This window comes from Pteropus medius, unplaced genomic scaffold (genome assembly GCF_902729225.1).
Source record: "Pteropus medius unplaced genomic scaffold, Ma_sr-lr_union100, whole genome shotgun sequence".
NCBI lineage: Eukaryota > Metazoa > Chordata > Mammalia > Chiroptera > Pteropodidae > Pteropus > Pteropus medius.
The window spans coordinates 4,094,948-4,102,527 of NW_024355990.1; positions in this window are offsets into that span (position 1 = coordinate 4,094,948).

Sequence of the window (7,580 nt, forward strand, 5' to 3'; positions counted from 1 at the left end):
TGGTCTCGAGTGGCTGCAGTGTCAATGGGCTGAACAGCTGAAATGAGTCCCTCACGTGGTGACAGCTGAGGTGAGCTGTCAGCTGGTTCAGCTGGGGCGGTCGAGCAGAACACCCCAGTGTGCCCTCTCCATGTGAGCAGTCGTTCCAAGGGACCCAGGCAGAAGCTGCTAGGTTTCTCATGCCCTAGCCTCAGAGGTCCCAAGCATCGCTTCTGCCACATTCTGGCGCTTAAGCAGGTCACTAAGGCCAGCTCGGATTCTAGGGGGTGACACTGGTGTGAGGGTGGAGCAGCATAAGCAGACAGAGAGAGCAGGACTTGAAGGTGGCCACCTTTGGAGACTCCCTCAGTGACTCACCTCAGGAAATAAAGATTGTGACAACTTTAGGGAACTGCTTCGCCCTACGAAGAAACTACTTTGTAGCTTAAGAAGAGACTTCTTCAAATACGCTTTCAGGAGCCCTGGCACCTCGCTGACCAACAGCCCAGCTTTCCAGGTTTTGTGCTTTGACAGAAACCAGTCCTCCCTGTGTGATGACATTTATCCTCAAGCCCTCTTCCCATTGGAGGCTGCCGATTTTCTGCTTCCCTCTTCGTCCAAGTGGCCAACATTTATGAAACTTTTTTTTTGTTCCAGGCAAAATTATTTGTGCACTAAGCAATGCACGTGCATAGCGGCTTTCATGAAGGAGACCTGTCTCGTTGAAGGGCACGTTAGAAAAAGGTTTTATTTTTTTCCGACAACAATCACTCGCTGTGCTCTGTTAAAAGCCCCTTGAGACTCCCCCTTAAAGCACCTCAGTCAGATTCCATTTTTCCAGTCCTTTTCAGTTATTAACACGGCCTCATGTTGGTGTTTAAGATCTGTTTATTTAAAAAGTCAGATTTGTTTCGGAGTACCACGTCCACCCCCGGCATGGGCTGCGGTGTCTCTCACACACCACCCCCCCGCTCTGTACTTAACTTCTGTGAGGTGGAACAGGGAGCACAGAAATGGAAACCAGATGTGTTTCCTGTGGTGCCTGGTTGGCGGTGGTGACGTGGCTGTCCCGTGCTTCGGGTCTTCACTGCTGATTTAGCTCATTCTCTAGAGCAAAGTTTATCACCCTCAGCACTATTGACATTGGGGCTGGGTCATTGTTGTGGGGCCCTGTCCTCTGCCTTATTTAGCAATGTCCCTGGCCTCTGCCCACTAGATACCAGTAGCACCACCCCCCGCCCCCTAAGTTGTGCAACCAAAAATGTCTCCAGACTTTGCCAATGTCCTCTGGGGGCAAAGTTGAGAACTGGTGCTCGAGAGACTTGATGTGGACGAGTAGGGCCCCACAGGCCTGTAGCCAGCTCACTCTCTACCAGTGGACTCGCCTCAGTTACCTATTCTTGCTGACCCTTGAAGGTGGCCTCACGCCATATTGCTCTGAGTTGTTCCCCAGTCCCAAACCCTGCATCTGTCATTCCATCCATGCTCTAGATCCATCTCTGGGGCTGTGGGGATGGCATCTGTCTTCTGGGGGGATGGGCGGTCCCAAGCCTTTCCCTCCTGGCTGACTGCCTACCATGCCAGCTCCCCTGGGCACTGTCCAAGCTTCGGAAGCCCCAGGGTAGATCGACCACGGTCAAGTGGATAGCCAAGTGGGAGGTGAAGTATTTCCTCTACTGTCCCACGCATTTTACAATGATTCCGTTGTGTCCCCAACCTCCCTCTCCCCTACCAGGTTTCAAGAAAAGCCAGTCAAGTTCTCATGAAGAAGTGGGGCCTCTCTGCGCAGACCCTAAAGCTGCTCTCCCCTAACGCTGGCCTCTCGCTCCTTCTCTCTCTCTTTTTTTGAGGCAGGATGCAGTGACATCAACTTCCCAAAATTAGGCCACGCTTCACAGGTTAAAGGCACTGTCCTCACTCTGACACCAGTAGCAAGTCTGGAGGTCCCCAAGTCACCCTCACTTTTGAGCAGCTGCCTATAAATTCAGGGGTTCCCACTCACCCTCAGGTTTGATTTTGTCACTAGAATGCCTCAGAGAACTCAGGAAAGTGCTATACTTGATTATAGTTTAATGGTAACAAAAGGATACAGATTTGAAGCAGCCACAGGGAGAGACACGAGGCAAGGTCCAGGAGGTTCCCAAACTCGAAGGTTCTGGTGTCCTCAGAGACACGTCCTCTCGGCAAATCAATGTGTGACAATACGCAGAGCATTGCCAACCAGGGAGGCTCTCCCGAGTTTTGGTGTCTAGACTTTTTATTGGGGTTTCATTCTATAGATACAACTGATCAAATCATCACCAATGATTTGATCAGTTGTATCTATGAAAAGCCAGTCAAGTTCTCATGAAGAAGTTCGATCATCAATGGATCGAACTCGATCTCCAGCCCCTGTCTCTTCCCCAGAGGTCGAGCAGATATCTCATGGTTCATCATACACTATCAGGTGGGGTTGGAGGGGCCACCAGGAATAGCAGACACTCCTATTACTCAGGAAATTCCAAGGGTTTCGAGGTCATCTTCCAGGAACCAGGGACAAAGACCAGCCAAGTTCTTGATCACACACAGGAATCATAGCGTCAATACTAGTGGCGTCTCCCAGGCAGTCCCCCAGCTGCTAGTTCTCTGAATTCAGAATGTGGGGTGCATTGTATTCTTGGCAGTGGGCTCTGGTAATTCTTAGAAAAAGGGGAAAATTCCACCAGGCGCCTCCCTCCACCTTATCATATATACATCATCCGGCTACTCCTCATAACCCCCGAGGCAGGAACTACTGTAACCATTGTTTCACGGATGAAGAAATGCAGGTGCAGATTGAGGGACGCCCCCTGGAGAGCCACAGAACCGGGACTGAGTCCAGGGCTGACTCTGGAGCTGACCCTCACGGGCCAGGGAGCCCTGCCCCGCCCCCAGGTGTAGTCCCACCTGCTCCTCCGCGCGGCCTCCAAACCACCCCTCTTCCTCCCGCAGAACCCTCCTTGCTCCAAGTCCTTCCGAAAACGTGACCTTGGGGTCTGGAAGTTGCACCCCTGCCCCAATCTCTCTCCGACCCGGAATGACCTTCACCCTGGTCTGGCCGCAGCCCCCACACAGCGGGCCCTCACCTCTTCCTGAATGCTTAAGTCCATTGTGCCAACCTGTCCTGTGGCCACGCTCGCATTCCGGCCTGCCTCTAAACCTCTAGCCGTGCGCATCCCACCCACGACTCCAAGCCACTGTCCTGAGGCTGCTCGGGGGGAAAGGATGGGGCAGTGTCGGGAGTGGGGACCAGGTCATCTGGGTGGTGCTGTTGGGCCCCCGGGTGCCACGTTTATCCGGGCTGCTGTTCCCTTCCAGCCTCTGTCAACAGGGGGCGCCAGGATCCCGCACCGCCGAGGCGGGGAAAAGACCCGCTGCCTCCCGCGGTCTCCCTGGTCTCCTGAGCATCATCACCCTGGCAATGCTGACGTTTACGTCCAGGTTCCAGGGAACCTGCACTCCCAGAATCAGCCTCTTTGTGCCTTGGCGATGCCAGCACCAGCCGGGCAGCGCCCCCATCCCAGAGGTCTGAGTCCCAGCTCCCCAGGACCCCTCCTCTAGGCTTCTAGGACCCCAGAACCCAGCCTCTCTTCTTGTTCCCCGAGCCGTCCGGCGGGGCGGGGCAGTTGCTTCCAGCGGTTACTCTTGCTCTCTCTGCCCCCAAGTGGCTTCTTTCTGTCATTTCTGTCCTGTAGCACCCACTTAACCAACTCTCTACATTAAGTTCTTTGTTAAAGTAATGGATGCAGTGTGTTTTCCCGATTGTCCCAACTAATAAATATGTATGAACGTTTCCCATCCCCCACCTAACAGCGCATACACATCAGACCCTGTTCTAACTGCTTCACACGTGTTCACTCGCTCAGCCCGCACAAAACCCTTCTGGGGAGCCATGCTCATCATCCCCGCTCCGCAGGGGGATCGTGAGGCAAAGGACACATCGTTGGCTCAAGGACCCACAGCTGGTGAGAGGTGGCTCCTGAGACCACACGCACGTCTGTGTATCCTGCAGCCTCTGGCGCTGTCACCGAGGCATTAAGTGACAGCACAAAGTTTCAGTTTGCATGTTGGACACTTGAATTGTCCGGGGGTTTTAGCTCTTATAGAGCCCGGATCCCTTTGAACCTGACACATGTGATACACTTGCGGCAGGAACCTTGTGACTTTCCGAATTATTTGGTCCGTGATTTGTCATAACCTGTCTTCTCCAAGTTCACCTCCTGCCTTCTCAGCCCCCACTGCCCCGTCTCCTCCCTCCACGTCTTCGTCTTTGATCTCATCTTGCGAGTGCTGCTGTAAATCTGGTGGTGCAGGCAAGGAAACATCTCTAGTCTGGCAGGAGCTTCTGCAGGAGCTGTAGAGGGCACTAGATGGTTTCTACTTGAAGCGAAGTCTCCAGCGGTGTATGGGTATTTGTGATACCCTGCAATGCCTCTACCAAGAGTTACTGAAAACCCCATGATGGGAGAGATTCTGTCTCACCGAGACCTCTACAGTGAGATTCCATTTCGGATTTTCTAGCGGCCACCACAGCAGCTGCTCCCTACTACTGTCCTTGCTGAAGTTGGGAAGGGTCACTCCCAGCAGGCTTGGCTCTGTCTGCCCAGTATTTTGCTCTCGTCCCAGCATGGTCTCTGGTGTCCCATCGAGAGAATCAGCGTAGAGATCCAAGTTGGTATTATTTTTAGAAATAAAGACATTCCGTCTCAGCTTGCCGAGACCTGTTCGGAAAAGGAAAACAGGGAAAGGCCTCGTATGTTCACGAAGTTCAAGTCGAGTAGTGGAACGTGGAGGCAAAACTCCTGACTCATGGCCCGCAATGTTCCTCTTTGTCGCAAAAGACTGACCTTGTCTTCCAAATAATCCAGCGCTTGAGAACACGGCTGAGCGGTCCTGCACACAGCCTTCTTTGTCTCGTCCTGTCCTCTCTCGGACAATTCTTCACGCCAGATCCGAATCTGTGCACCCTTTGTCTTCCAGTTTTCGAAACAGTGGAGATCAGATTTCGACAATTCGTGCTGACCCTGCGGCCCAGTCAACAACAGAAACATTTTTTTTTTAACTCAAAAATAAATTGGGTGGAATACGGGAAATGGCGCCTTGTGCTGGGCAAAGCTGTTTTTGTCCTCACAGGAAATAGTCGGCAGGTCTGGGGTCTCAAAGATCAGCCTGGTCTCATACAGGAACATTAAAGCAAAGTGGAAGTGGTCACGTGACGTCTCCCTTCAAACTTCGGAAAAGACATTCTTTACAAAGTGAGCCAGGGCCTCTTTCTCCCTACTTCAGACCCTGTATCAGTTAGGGTTCTCCAGAGAAACGGAAGCCAGCATGATATAGATATATGGCAAATGGTGAAGAACTAAATGGAAAAAATTTTAAAACTCCACGATCGTAGACAAGCAGATGAAAAATAATCACAGTAATAGACAATGTGAATAGAACTAACAAACTCAATCGAGCCAACAAGCATCCTCAAACTGCAGGACACACGTTCTTTTCAGGTGCATATAGGGCGCTCACCTACCTAGAACACACGCTGGGCCACCAAGTGTGCCTTAGCACATTTCACAGAGTTGCAGTCACCCAGACTGTGTTCTCTCAGCCAGTGAATGAAATTAGAACTCAACCATAGATGCCTGGAAATTTCCCAAAGCTTAGAAATAAGCAACGTCTTTCGAAAACTCACACACACGCAAAGAAGAAATCACAGTGGAAATTACAAAGATTCTTACTACGAAAAAGACTACATCATTTTCAGCAAGTGACAAACAATTCAGAAAGCCACACACACCCAGCGTGTGGCCTAAGATGGGAAAACAGGAGACGGAGATGAAGACTTAGGCCAGGTCAGGCTAAGAGGTGGGCTTGGAGGTCGTGGAAAGCTCCAGAGGCTTTTAACCAGGGGATCTGAGGTGTGGATGTGGATGGTGGAGGGGGGATGGAACCAGGAAGCATTGAGACCAGCTGGGAGATCACCGATCAATAGCTGTTAGCCATTATCGCTCGTCGAACACCTACTCTATGCCAGGCGCCAGGACCACTATCTTATTCATGGAGGAAGAAGAGGAGTTTGCAGGAACTTGGGAACTGAAGCTTTGTGAGGGCGAGGACCTCCAGTCTTAAATTTGTGATGTCAGAGATTCCTAAAAATGCGATGGGATGGCCACACCTGACCTGTCACTCACAAAGGGAGATGCAAGGACAAACGACCAGAGTCAGTCCCTGCCTTTTGGAGCTAACAATCTGATGAGGAGATAAACAAATATTCACCCAGCAAATGGGGACCAGAGGGAACAAGCTACGCTGCTCTAAGAGAAAACTCCCAGCATGCAGTGCTTAAAATAAGGTAGAAGCTGATCCTCCCGCCACGTGTAACAGAGCAGAGGTAGGCAGTCTAGGGCTGCCAAGGCAGCTCTGCTTCTTGCGGTCAACCAGCAATTCAGGTGGTGAGTTGAGTCCGCCATCTTCAATACATGGTCTCCATCTCCGGGTCCACAGGGGATGCTCCCGTGGTGGCCATTTCCTGACAGTGCTGAAGACCAGGGGGAGGAGATGCCTGGGTGTTGCACACCTCACTTCCTTTCTCGTTCTATTGGCCGAATGTGGTCACGTGGCTACGCTAGCTGCGAGGGAGGCTGGGACATGACACTAGCTGGGCTGGTTCTAACACTGCAAAAAAGAAGGGAGAATGAGCACAGGGTCACGATGGGCAGTCTTTACAAAATACGAATTTGCAAGCGTGACCAGTGTGTGAGAGAGAAGACCATATGGCTGGGAGGGCTAATAACAGGGGCCTTCGATGCAGTCAGAGAGGTCAGAGAAGGCTCTAGGGCTGAGGACGAATGAGAGCCAACTGGGTGGTGAGTAGGGGAAGAGCTTCCTGGCAGAAGGAATAGCACATACGAAAGCCTTGTGGCAGCAGGGGACAAGGCCAGGACTGGAAGAAAGTCGATCAGGTTGGTGCTAATGGGAATGATATAAAGAATGAAATTGAAGACGTAGGAGCCAGACCACAAGGCAAGACCTTACAGTGGTGTTAAGTCTGTCTTTTTTCTGAGAGTGACAGAAGCCACCGATAGGTTTTGAGGGGAGTCACCATCAGATCCGTTCATGTGAAGCTCACTCCGGTTTATGTGGACAATGGATTACTAAATATTTAAACCATGATAATCAGAAATATGACAGGTAAATGGAGGAGAGCTTAGGTCAGGAGGAGGTCACTGTGGATGGAACCCATTAGACAGGCCCTGGTGACCTTAGTGAGACCTGCAGCGGGGCGTGTGGGGGGAGGGGTTCCAGAGGTACTCGGAAGGTAGAATAGACAAAACTTGTTTGTCACCGCACTCTGGAACCCCCTTCCTCTGCAGTCCTTTCTCTTTTTTTTTATTTTCTGTAGTAGATAGAATAATAGCCCCCTCCCCCCAAATATTGATATCCCGATCCCCGAACCTGTGGATAGGTCACCTTACATGGTAAAAGGGACTTCACAGATGTCCTTGAGATGAGGAGATTATGCTTGTTTAACCTGGTGGGTCCAATGTAATCACAAGGGTCCCTACAAGAGGGAGGCAGGAGCGTCACAA